Genomic DNA, 13533 nt, shown 5'->3' with positions numbered 1-13533 from the left:
ATCCTTTCGTTTGACAACTACTCCATTTATTCCGATGAGGTTTCTGGCATTATTAGTAATAATATCCTTCATTTCATGAAAGTATTGCATTCGAAAAACCGGTCAGCCCAAGCCACGGAGGCTTGTCGGGCTGTACCCGGCAGTCAACGACAAGTATTAAAAAAAAAAAAAAGCAAGGTTAGCAGCTATAAACTGAAGCAATTTACGAAACAAAAGCAAACTGCAACGAAAAAGGAGGCTGCAACACAAAAGCAAAGTACCACAAACAAAACGTGAGCTACGAACAAACGCAAGCTAAATATGAAAAGCTAAAAAAGTGAAACAAATAAGGATACACACCAATCTAGACCAACCGAAACTATAGCACGGGCTCTAATGACAACTAAACAGAAGAATAAGTGGTTTTAAGGTAGAGTGAGTGACCGTTTTGATGAGAGAGTACAGTTCAGTTGGTAAAGAATTGAAAACGTTAGGAACATAATATTTTCTGGTAGAACGACCAAAACGGCTATAACACCGCGGGTTAGTGAACGTATTATGGTGTCAGTGGTCTGGCAGGAATCAACGGAAAAAGAAAATGCCCAACTTGGGATCTTGGAACTGTAGAAAGCATCGTTTATTCATACCCTCAATTTTTTTTTAAGATAAATTCCTGAATATTGCAAGCTTTCAGGAAATTCAAGTATCAAGTTTACCACTCTAACTCGGCAATAACAAGAAAACTATATCGCAGTGCTGTAAAGTGCATCTGCTATAATATAGTAGACCCTCATTGATACCATCTTCAAGGGAACAGGGAAATCAAATTTATGTGAAAATTTTATTATCCAAAGCAAGCTCCAACAAATTAAAACAGGCATACTCGGTGACAAACTCAATATCAAAGGGTTGTATGGCGTCGAGTGATACTGCTGTGCATAACACGCTATGCAGAGCAGCATCACTCGACGGCACAAGAACCACAGCCTACGCAATCTATTCAGCAACGTTTAAATACCTCCTCAATGTGCGCTGAACTTTCTTCTTTTCAGCATCTGTAAAAAAAAGTCTGCAACTTTAAAAGCCGCTGTTTTTTGTACTCAGCTGAGCAGCGGCGCAGTGCCAGTCGGTGTAGCCACGCTGCAGCATTAGCATTTTACCACCAGCAACACGCCGCATGCGTTTATCCTCCAGAGTGTCTGGGGCTTAAGAAGTTCACAGGTCATCAGAACATTTAAGCTAGTACACTGGAACATAAAGCTACGAGTTTTAAAAATGCTAGTACTAGCCCATTTTTGCAATCTTAGTATCCATTTTCTGGTAAAAACGCGATCGCAATAACCCATGAAAATGCATTGCTCCTGTGAAAAGTTGTCCGTGAAATGAAAAACAAAAGTATTATCCTGAAACATGTATTAAGCAGACTCATATTAGATTTCACTGTAGAGCCAAAGAAGACAAATATGGTGCCTTATATTATTCTAAGATATACGCCTACATTGCAAGCAGAACTTTAGCAAAACCCTCATAAACATTATCTTCATGTTCCGAAGGCTCGCTAGGCACACTAGACAATTCTGCACTCATCTTGCGAGTGTGGCGTTTCCTCAAGTTGTAACGAAAAGGGGCAAGATATTCAGCCTGGTGACCTGCAGTGCGGTGGGCCACCAGGTAAGCTAGTGGTCAATTTCATTCATTTCCTGCATTGTCTACAAATAATAAAGTTACAATATAAGAATCACGAGAGAGTCAAAACCAAATTACAATACACACGCACTAAGTGTACTCTGTGCGTACACTTAGTCTTGTGTAGTCATAAACGTGTTATGCCGGTAGTGCTTGGAACGATCCACGCAAAGTGGCATCCAGTGCGGAGCAGTGCTCAGCTTGGCTAGCTAACGTACTGCTCGTATACCAAGCATTTAGTCCAGTGCCTTCATTTTAGGGGAAGATGATCGACAATGTGCACAAGCAACGTGTAGACAGGCTCCTAGAGAAAATGAACCGACAAACGTTTCGGGGGTCGACTCAAGTGACTGCAACGAGGATCATGTTGACAGGGCTGTTAATTCTGTCTTGCAGGTTCTCACCTGTGTATTCAATACAAGCTGAAGTGACAAGTACCTTTAGCACCATTGAAAATTGGGAAAGGAATTTTCAATGAAACAAGTTGCCTTTTGCTTCTGTATCTCCATCTTGCACGTTTCGTCGCTGGCATTGTCCAGGGTGAACGGCGATTCTCTCATTTTGGTCTGGTTTGCAGCTGCCGTGCCACAAGAGAAATGGACAGTGGCTCTTTGGCAGAGCTCAGACAGCAAAAATGAGCAGTACGACTATCTAACTGCAGTACCGGTGCGGAAGCTCACGAGTCAGCAAATAGTCCAATAAACTATGTTGAATTCAAGTTCAAGTGCCTTTCCTGCTTGTCTCGAGACATATTCGAGGACCACGTACAAATACTGGCTTCTCTTGTGAGCATGGACATTGTCGCTGCCGATTGATCAGCAGCGACAATGGCAGCCCAGTCACGTATCCTGGAGCGTCGTCTGCTGCCACGGTACTGCAGAAATGGCCTACCACTTGGCCGCCACAGAAAGTTCAGGAACTGGGCCTGAACTTTACCTCCACTTATCAGAACAAACAGTGCCATGCAGACGATGGTATATTTGCACTGCTGGAGCAAATAGTGAAATGGAGAACTGCCTCAATTAGTTTACTAAACGAATAGACCCACCTCACAGTGTCCGAAAAATGAAGATGACAATACGTTCTTCCTGAAAGAATTTCACACTGCTGCTGTGCTCAGTGCGACTGTCCCCCACCCCCCGCCCCAAAAAACAAATCGTAGAGGTGTAATTGCAGAAATTTGAGTACTCACAGAGAGTCTGCTGGAATCTCGTGAAAGCTGCAGTACAGGGACTCGTTGAAGTTTGTGTCGTCGAGGTGGTCGACAAGTCCGAGGATGTCGACATTAGCCACGAGGTCAAGCTGTGGATCGGGGATTTTGAAGAGTGAACTGTCCATGCAATGTCGAAAATCAATACACATATTTTTCCCCCAGAAGGACCCCTAAAGGCCCTCAGACGGTATTACACAGTGGGTGGGGTTAATACAATTCATAAGTATTACAACAATTAACAAACATTAGCGAAATCCTAACACTTTAGTAGACAGTGTAGACAGTAGGCACTTGTTCCTTGGTCTCTTAGCATTGCATAACAAGAATGTAGCAGGCTATGAGTAACTTAGTTACATAGATGTGAAGATATACAGTACGATTCATTATAGGAGACACCAAATTAGTATGCCAGCGCTGATTACTGCTTAGGTTTAGTATGTGAAAGTCTGGAAATCTTTGTGAGAAATTTGTTTCATCGAATAGTTTCTTTCTTTGTTCCTCTAGAACTAATGAATTGGCGATGTTCTCGGCCTAATAGTGGACCTGTGTTTCGCTGCATAATTTTTGTTCCGCATAGAGCAGGTGCCAATCATTTGATAAGAGGCAGACCACGAAGCTTGCCAAGAATCTGAAATCTGGAGGGTCATGACACGTTGCTCGCTCGCTTTGGCGTAAGATTTGCCGATGATTGGGGGAAAAACGCCACAAAGGCCAACTCTCTCAATTTGCATAGGAGACTCCTGAATTCTGACTGATCCTCCAGATTGCACAGGCACAGCCGTTAACCTTTTCTCACTAGATTGTAAATAAAGGTGTCTTCAGCAATACGGTGCGCCGTTACATTGGGTCATTGCTAGTCTTGGCAACTTTTTGCCTTCCGGCTAACGTCAAGCGATGACAAGCAAGCATGCTTCATCGGATTCGCCCGAGCGTCGCCTTCACTCGACGTAACGTGGCCGCGCATCGAAGCTAAGCAGTGCAGGTGCGCTGGGGCTCAGAGGTAGGGTTTCATGTCGTGTGTCTTCTGCCAAAGCACAGCACGGTGCTCTCCCGCGCATTAGCAGACGACGGGAAGCCCCGCCTTCAAGCCTCTGTGCGCCTGCACCGCTTAGCTTGGAAGTGCGGTTGTGTGCACTGACACTTCGCGGAGCGCGGCTAAGCTGCGCCGTGTTCGTACGAAGTGTGAATAACCCTGTACACTTGTTTCACATTCACTGAGAACTGCCTGTACGCACACCAAGGCATAGGTGGCTTAAGGCAAAGCTTGCGTTGTTCTGCCTAATGTCGCCCAAGGGGCAACAAGTTCCCCAAAATATTATGCATTCTTTATATATCCCTATTCTCAGTACTATGCAACATTTAGTCATAACATAAACGTTTCCTTCGAGTATTTTTGTCTCATCCTTAAAGAGGTAATTGAAATCTAGAAATATGGAAAATAAAAGGGGTGAGACAATTTGCCATTAGTTTAGGATTCAAACCCACAACCTCTGCATGAGACGTGCAGTGCTCTGCCAATCCAGCTACAGCGGCAGCTGTCTGTACACTTGAGTGTACTGAACAAAAAAAAATAGTACAATCTGGTGTGTATCTTGTCCCTAAACAATAACCTTTGTCATTTTCTTTCCTATGATATCTGCTCTAATTTCCTGTGAAGAATGCTACACCAGGCTGACAATGAGCATGTTTGTTTATAACCTGCATAGACTCTGCACGCAGTATTTTAGACAAACCTACACAATATACAGTAGATTTATTTATTCAATACTGCCGGCCACAATCACGGTTATTGTGGACAAAACAAGCTCCAAGGCAGCAAACATTTCTTCCAGTGAATGTGTGTCCTAGACCTTACCCGAGAGTTTTAGCTAGTGCCACTCGCAGCTATGGCAGTGCATTTGGAGCATCCTTTAAACCAGAAGCGTCGCATGATATGTGAACTTGGGGGCAAGCAACTGGCTGCTAAACTCTCATTGGTTACATCAGGCCGCAAGAGTTCGTACTTGCTATGCAATGAGCGAAAGGAATTGAGAGAAACCAAGGGGCTTTGTTTTTTCTGGTGTGGTAGCAACTGTGTGAAGCCAACAGAAGCGCAATAGTTCGTTCTGCTTTACGTTGTCATTTCATTGTTGAATTATCTGCTTTGCAAGGGCAATGACTTAAGGCTGTGGAAGGTACTCAATTTTTCATATGTTTGCATACCACAGCAAGTTCCAGGAGCTACTGTACACTGAGCAGGTGGACTGACATTTATTCTTTATTACTTTTCCCCCACCATTTGTATTCACCGAAATTCATTTTCATCCTCTTCAGCGATAATTTACTGTTTTCGCCTATTGTTTCGCGATACTTGATAATATATATATGCTCCGTACTAATTTTGAATATGTTGTATTAAATTCAGAGCACATATACAATTTTTTTCTTGCTCAGAATTCGTAAGCGTTAAATCCTGCGACAAATTTTTACAACTTTTTTTCTATTCGCACACCCCTAAAAATAGTTGTAATAGGAACTTACGCGTCCATCTCCTCTTCAGCTAACAAGGCTGCCAAAGCTTCAGCAAGGGCACCTAAACGAAGACAAAGGCAAGAAATTGAGGTGACCAAACAAGGAACATGAAAACGCCCCCCCCCCCCCCCCCCCTCCAATACGTGTACAACACTGGGATTGGGACATAATATTGCTCAATATCCAACAACAGATTACTGTGAAAGACAGCTCAGCTCACCGAGATCACTGGGTAATGGGAGAAATTTTTAAGACCCATGAAAGAGGAGCACTAAATCAGTTTGTACTAGTTCTCTCATAACCCTTACTTTAATTCATGTTGTGGCAAGTGGTTCCTTAGAAGTAGGAATGTGCGAATATTCCCAATAAAGTTCCCAATAATACTAAAGTGAACACTTTTCTGTTCATTATTCTAACTATTTAGAAAGTATGTTATAAACCTGCAAACATTAAAATGTAAAAAGCAATACCGTCAAAGCCAAAAAATACTAAAATTTAGCAATAGCTATCAGTATCAGTGAAGCAATGAATATGAAAGCAACATGTTAGAATATTACACAAAGTGCAAGAATCACAGCCGTAGTGGCAGTATGAACTGAAGTAAGCATAAGCCAACAAAGTAGAAACGACCTGTTGTGCTAGGGTTCCTCAGCTTGAATCCTGCCATCACACAATTTCAGTCATGTTTACCACTTTACCAACTTTAGCACCACTTTTCCGTACCGGGTATATTTCAAACTTTCCCAAGCCGATCCCGGAGGTAGTGCACAGCCACATCAATAAAACTGCAACGTTTTCAGGCTTGATCACCATTATTGTTTGCACTTTTAATATTTGAGTCTGAGAAGACTTAAGATGAAAGGCATGTGCTTTCAGTGTGTCACGACATTTGTTTGTGGGCTGCCAGTCTCAAAATGCACAGGAATAATTTTGTCAAGAACGCAAGACCTGGTATGAGCAACTTTAGCGATAGAATGGTGTGTCAATACAACCGGAATGTACCGCATGCCATACAGCATACAAATACCTAAATATATAAAGAACCTCACGGCAAAAGTTAGCTTCGAGTGTCCATATCATTGCTATCACAATAGAAATAGTTAACTCTTCTCTACGCAAGACGTAGACTGGATATTCAAAATAATTTGGCGACTGCTCCACAGGGGTGCCAAAATTAGCGATGCTCTCTATTCGTAGCAGAAGTCATCCGAATCACAGAAAAACAAATGCTCGGGATATTTATTCATGAAGTATTAATGTAACAGCAGCCAAATATTTCACCTGCCATTTTAAAAGCGCCACTGTTGCCAGTAAATCTGACTAACTGAGCGGGCCCGAAAAGTCTGCCTCAGAAAATTGCTCAATGAGCATATCTGCATTTTGTGGAGATCACTTTTGTCCTTGCAGGATGCCTATAAAAATAGTGAAATTATTGGCGTCATTCTGACAATCTTAAGGAGCCACTACAAATCGGACGTTTTACTATAAAATTGGAAAAGCTGGCAAGCATGCATATTTTATTCGTACTGCATTCAAACTCAAAAATTGCTATTTGCACACTCCTGCTTAGAGGAAATAAAGGCAAAATTTCCATTTTCTGAATTTCCTGCTGAAACATCACCGCCAGCATGACAATGGATTTTATAGCAATTAGTCCCACTTGGGACTAAAGGAGTCCTTCAAATGAACTAGTGAAGGAATGTGGAAAATTTTATTACCGGTTACGTCATTCAATCTCAGAGAAGGCCTTGCTAGCACGGGACTCAAGCTAGCCGAGGAACTTAGGTCACCTGACAACAGTATGTCCTCTGGCAACACTAAGCCTTCGGGCCACTTCAAGCAAGCCAGAGAATTTGGGCTATCTTTGGGACTCGAGCTGGCCACAGGAGATGGAGGTAGGCTTCGTAGCTTTGGTCTGTACGAAAAGACAGACCACAAGATGTCCACTCCCGTACTTGCCGTTGATTCGGTTCTGAGCTGCGATGTCTTGCGAGCACTTGCGTCACCAGCGGCTGCCTTTTGCACCACCTTGGCCACAGTACACCCTTCCTGTAACACTTCCTGCCACTTTTTGCCGGTCGATGTGGGTGAGCAGAGGTGGCGCTGAGCCGCTGTCTTTCACACCCGCCTGTGCTGGCCGCCTTTACTTTTCCGTTGACCTGCACTTGTCCGATGACATTGAAGAAGGCGACAACGGCTCGCTCCGCTTTTTCTCGAAAGAGTACCAGTACCAGCTCTGAGTAGTACCAGCACTGGCACCAACTTTCACACGGCTCCCCGGCTGCACAGCGATCTTATTGCTCCTGGAAGGTTGCAACCAATCGTGCAACGTCCTATATGAACAGCTTGCAACGAGGGATGGCTCTGGGATGTCCGTCAGCATCTCTACGTGATTGGAGCGGCCTCCGGTAGAACACTGGAACACAGTGAATGAAGGCGACGATGTATCAAGAGCCTTATGACAGCAGCCATCAACACAGTTAGGAAAAGTCCGACAGCGGGACATGTCCGAACACTGCGTGCGCGAGACTGCGACAGTTCGCATGTTTCGGCAAGAGTCTCGTCTGCAGCTGTTAGTAACGCGACTACCACAATCGCTCTCTGCCATTTTGAGGAGGTCGCGGGCCGATTGTGGGCCCACAAGAGACTGTGGGCCGCCGAGGGACGAGGATCTTCTGGTACAAAGGGTACGTCTCTGTTGCCTTCGTCCACAGTGGTGCCATTGTCAATGCAAATGACTCTGCAGGCAGGTGCGAGCAGGTGCGTGGGCACTAACCCGAGGTTCACTTCGGAGACGTCAGCGCTCGTGGCTGTCATAGGCAAACTTTTTTGAAAGACGAAAGACCGGCAACCGCGTGGTCTTGTTGAGCATCTCCATCTGGCAACGAAATCTTGTCAAGGTTTGCTCAGTCACCATTATCTGTCGAGTGCTGGCCTCGATCAGTCGCAAGATGCGAATGACTGGCACTTGGTTGCTACTGGGCTTTGGTCAGACATTTAGATGCACTTGTACCGACGTGCCGTGCATGTGCATTTGCCTTGGCAACCCTTTCTGGAGAGAACACGTCAGTCAAAAGTGACAGCGAGCTGACGTATTGAGAAGGTATCTCCAGCTGTGCTGTTACGTTGGAAAGGTTTACAGCCGAGTCAGTCAAAGAGTTTAACATCTTGGTCGCAGCTGTCATGTTCACCTTTGAAGCAGCATTCCAGTTCTTTGACATCGACAATGGCACTCCGCTTGCCGTTCTTGTTAGGTGCGGAACTCTTTTGCGACTTTTAGCGATATGGCTAGCAAGATGCTGGAAAGCAATTCTCTTTGCAAGTCAGGACATTGACAGGCAATGCACTAGGAGCAGGAGGGTCAGACTAAGTGCACGACTCTCCCACAGCACTTCTCGTAACCTTTTCCATTATATCGCAGGCATTATTGCGGTGGTTCGATGCCACGAAGGCGGAGAGATCGAATTGCCCAGCCTTGTTTGAAATGTTGCTGGCAGCACAAACACCTCCCGCGCTGCCCGTCTCTTTCACACCGTTCCCCATGCCTACGTCGCTCGTGTTGGAACAAGCTGCACCACTGGGAGCAGGGACAGATGGGCCAGGTTGGGTGCATGATGCATCTGCAACAGATGTGTCATCTTTGCCCAATATGTCGGAGACTTCATTGCGGCAGTTTGATGCCACAAAGGCAGAGAGATCAAATAGTGCAGCCGTGCGTGAAATGGGGCACCTGCATGGGCCACACAGAGGGACACCTGCAGCACCTTCAGAGGCAACAGTGACGTCCCCGTGTTGAGCCAACACGAGATGCGACTGTGCTTTCTCCATTAGAACAGATTCCCTCGTTGTTGGGGACGCAGCCTCGGCATCGCTGTTGTCGGCACCAAGGTAGCAGCTCTGTTCGAGGGGAGTGTGGTCGTACTCCAATTGGACCACCTGGCCCACCAGGTCTTCGGCAGCATTGCCCGGCAGCGTCTTGTTCTTAGCCATGACAGAACAAGTGCAGACCGAGAATGCCACGTCTGAAAATAAAGCACCAACATATGAATCTTGCATCTTTTGTGCAAAAGCCCCAAGGGGCACTGGAGCAGAACTTCCACTTTGTCAACAATGTGCTACAACTGATGTGTAGAGTGTGTCATAATGAAAAAAAAAGGGAATGCGAACATGGTAGGGCCATTAGGAAATGATGACGAGTGCCTTTCTTTGAGTCGCTGTCGCATTTGTGCTAATTTTTTTCATTATGCAGAAAGCTCTACAGCCTACTTGGCTTTTGCAATAAGTTCGTGCTCAATGTCATAATTACACAATGTTTAACAATCTGAAAGTGCACAGTGTTATGTGGGGACACTGTAGGCAAACGCTTCGGATTAATTTTGATCACCCGGGGCTTCTTAAACAGGCAACCAAAGTACGGTACAATTGGAATCAAACCAGCAACCCTGTGCTCGGCTGCATCATCCCGTAGCTTCCACAGCTGCTGCAAGTACCGAAATGTAGTGCATAACTGGCACTATGCAAATTCAAAATAAAGAAAATACAAGGATCCGTGGGAACAAACTTATAGCACATGCCTTAAGCGCTTGCAACATACCCATATCTCTGCCGCTACAAGATTCTTAATTACGAGAGTTCTGCACATAGGCCACCAGTAAGCTTTGCCGTGAAGACCAGTTGGTTTTATGAAGGTCCAAGTTGTGGAAATCGTATTTGTCAAGCACATGCGAAAATTGCACACAATCCGACAACGTAGAACAGCTCATGCCCTGCACTGCAGCAACTTACCCGGCCGAGGTCGCCGAGCCAGCTTCCAGTGCGTTATCTGCAACAAAAAGTGCGAGTAGCTTTACCATAAAGAAGGTGAAAATGAAAAAAATTAATGCTGCAGTAACCAGTCACTGCCTTGGCAGGGCCAAAAGTGTTTTAGCAAGATTCAAGAGATACTTCGAAGTTGCACGTGACATACAGTCTATGACATAGTTCTGCGGAAACCCGCAAGGTGGAGAGAAGTAATGAATAAAGGGAAAATCAGACATCCACCCGTTCGCAGCAATTGCTACAAAGGAAACCCATACGGGTGCCTTACAGTGTAATATTACAGTTCGAGTTACATACAGTCTAACAGATTACAGAAGAAAAATCCTTCACAGATGTATCAGTTGCAGGTTGGCATACATCAAGAGACGGCGAAGCTGCATAATCAAGTTTTTAAAAGGGCGTTTACTAGCAGTTAGATTTGATTCATCAACACTGCCAGCGTGTTCGCACCGATGACGTGGAGGACGTATTCTTGGATGATCACTTTCGGCAATTCCATCACCTTCCCATGATGTAGTGTTCAAGCAGCCAATCAGCTCATCCAGGCTTGCTCAAGCAGCAAATAAGCACGCGCCGACAGAGATAATGCCGAAAGCGATCGTCCGAGAATATATGCCCTGGACCCGCAACTGCTTCAGGGTTCCTACACATAGACTGGGTTGCTGGCTGCTCTGTAACACTGCACCCGTATAAACTCCTCGCCGACCTCGAACTTGAAGCGGTAAAACATGATGGAAGAGATCTTAAATTACCGGCGCAAATGCTGCCAAGAATATGTCGATACATGCAAGGTGCATGCAAGTTATTTTAGTCATTGGTATCAAAGCAAAATTTAGGACTCCAACACAGGTTGGAGTCCCAAACTGACCTCATCTCTAGCAGACGATTTCATCACGAGAGCCACGCCAACACTTTCTATGCCATCAGACGAGCAAACTGCACTTGCACATGCTGTTTGCTAAACGAATACACCACGACGAGTCGGGGAAACAGTCTTGCAGGAAAGCTAGCTTTACAATTGTGAAAAAGGTCTGTCACAAACTAAGTTTGCACAGTGTTACTCAAAAGAACACAAATGCGAAAAATCCGCCATTTGCATCTTCGTTAGGGTGTAACAAGGGTAGAGCAGTCGATGAAACATGCCATGTTGCCAAACATGCAAATTACTTTGAAACCATAAAACAGTAGTGCAATTCAGAGAAAGGCAAAACCAAGCAATTCATGGTCACCACTATTATACACTATGCTTCTAAGGCAACAGGTACTGACAATACCTGTCAAACTGAACTTTAAAATTTGTAATAATACTGTGGAAACTGGACCAGAAAGAGGGTGGCAATACCAGATTTATTTTTCCTCCAAGTATACACACATTTTGTGGGATACATACACACTTATGAAAGATGACCTAGGTGCAGCACTCGAGACCTTTCGCTCAGCACCCAAGTAGCAGCAAATTTGAAACGGCAGAGGTTGACAAACAGTACACTGGTGCTTTGATCACAGCGACTTTGTTGCAAATTTCAACTGCTTAAGGAAGTTGTCCTAATGAACGTGCGTCAAGTAGATGCATCTCTTATAATTCGCGATTTGAAGACTTGCAAGCGTTTGGTTTGCCCAAATTTAAATGCAGCAAAATAGCACTAAATATGCGCAAAATCGTACAAGCCCGAAAGATAAAGCATATGGGCGAATTCGGGAAGGTCGGCAGGTATGCGAAGAGCAACCAAAGAAACAATGTTTTAAAAAAAATACTGGAGGCAAAAATTTAGTATATGTACACTTAAGTGCACCGAGATGTGCGAAGCGTTACTCCAGCAAAGAACAGCTTTTATAAGCGCGAAAGTGACCAATGCCGGAGTAAACTTGTGTCATTGCCGCAAAAGTTATGGAAACCAGCTCGGCTGCAGTGGCTATACATTTAACGACTGATAAGTATCTAAATTCTCGAGTTTTACATGCTAAAACTATGATCCGATTATCTGGTATGCTGTGGGGGGGGTACTCTGAATTAATTCTCACCACCTGGGATCCTTTAACGTGCCCCTAAGTCTAAGCACACGGGTGGTTTTTATATCACTTTTTCAGTATTCAGTGTTCTTTACAATAAACTAGACTAGCGTCATGCACTCACATGGTGCTATTTGCAAATTGGCAAGAGGTAATACGGGGACTTAAGCCAAAGTGCGACACGCCACATGCACTCTCCATGGCATCCTCTGCTGAAATGCACTTCCATATGTCAAATCGTAACAGAGTGCTAAACGGACCAACACTAATACAATGAGAGTCTCACCACATTCGAGTGCACGGATTTGAGGATCGGTCGGGCTGGCTCGAGAATTTCAGAAACGAGTCAAAGAGAATGGCGTAAATGAACCCAAAGGATAAAATTCACATTAAAAGCAAAATTCTTCAAAAGTGGGACAAAATTACTAACATAGGCCATGCCTGGACCACAAGAATGGAAAGTTGAACAGGTTTGTACGAGTACATGGTTGGCATGGGAGTGCACGAGAGAATGAAACAGACGGGAAAACGATTGGACAGGCAATGGCTGCAAAATAAGCGACTGAATGTTGGCCTCAAACAAAACAGCAATTGTAAGTCAGTGCCCATTTCGTTATGTCATCCCCGTTTCTAGTCTACCAAAAAAAACTTCGTTTGCTTTATGCGGGGCAACCCAGACAACAAGGAGTCAAGTCTGACCTCTTGCTTGACAGCTATCGCAGTCCTGCTACAACACCGCTAAACATTTACAGAATTTCTGCCGAGTCTAATACATCCACTTTTGGTGGTCTTTTGGGTTGGACTCCCCTAAATTCGTACGACGCGGAAAGGTCAAACAAAATGGAGGAAATTAGTCTCGTTACCAAAAACTGCACACGAAAGTGTCGCCCATACATCACTTGAGTGGTTTATAATTGACACAAATTGTCAGTCCAGGCTTTAGTGCTGTGAATGCGGATACAAGCAGGACTTCCCATGTACACCATATTTTCCCGCTGACGGGCAGGTTAAAAGTGTGCACACAGCCCTTTAAGTCATGAACTATGGCGAACTGGTGATACAAAAGTCAAACATTTATTGCATAACACTGAACACTGCTGAAAAAAATTTCTTGAAGGTAGTAGGATGACGCTTTATGTGCATTCTAGTGAGGTGCTCATAAGTGCACAGTAACTGAACAGACATTGTAGAAGCAGACACGGAACAATCTTTTTCGTAAAAGAATCAAATTTACGCGAGCAATAATTGTCTACAACCATCATGAGAAAAGCAAAGGCATTATTTTGCTGTTGCTGACAGAACGCAGCACGTCCAAC

Source organism: Dermacentor andersoni, chromosome 2 (assembly GCF_023375885.2).
Source record: "Dermacentor andersoni chromosome 2, qqDerAnde1_hic_scaffold, whole genome shotgun sequence".
NCBI lineage: Eukaryota > Metazoa > Arthropoda > Arachnida > Ixodida > Ixodidae > Dermacentor > Dermacentor andersoni.
Note: the sequence above shows the minus strand (reverse complement) of the source record.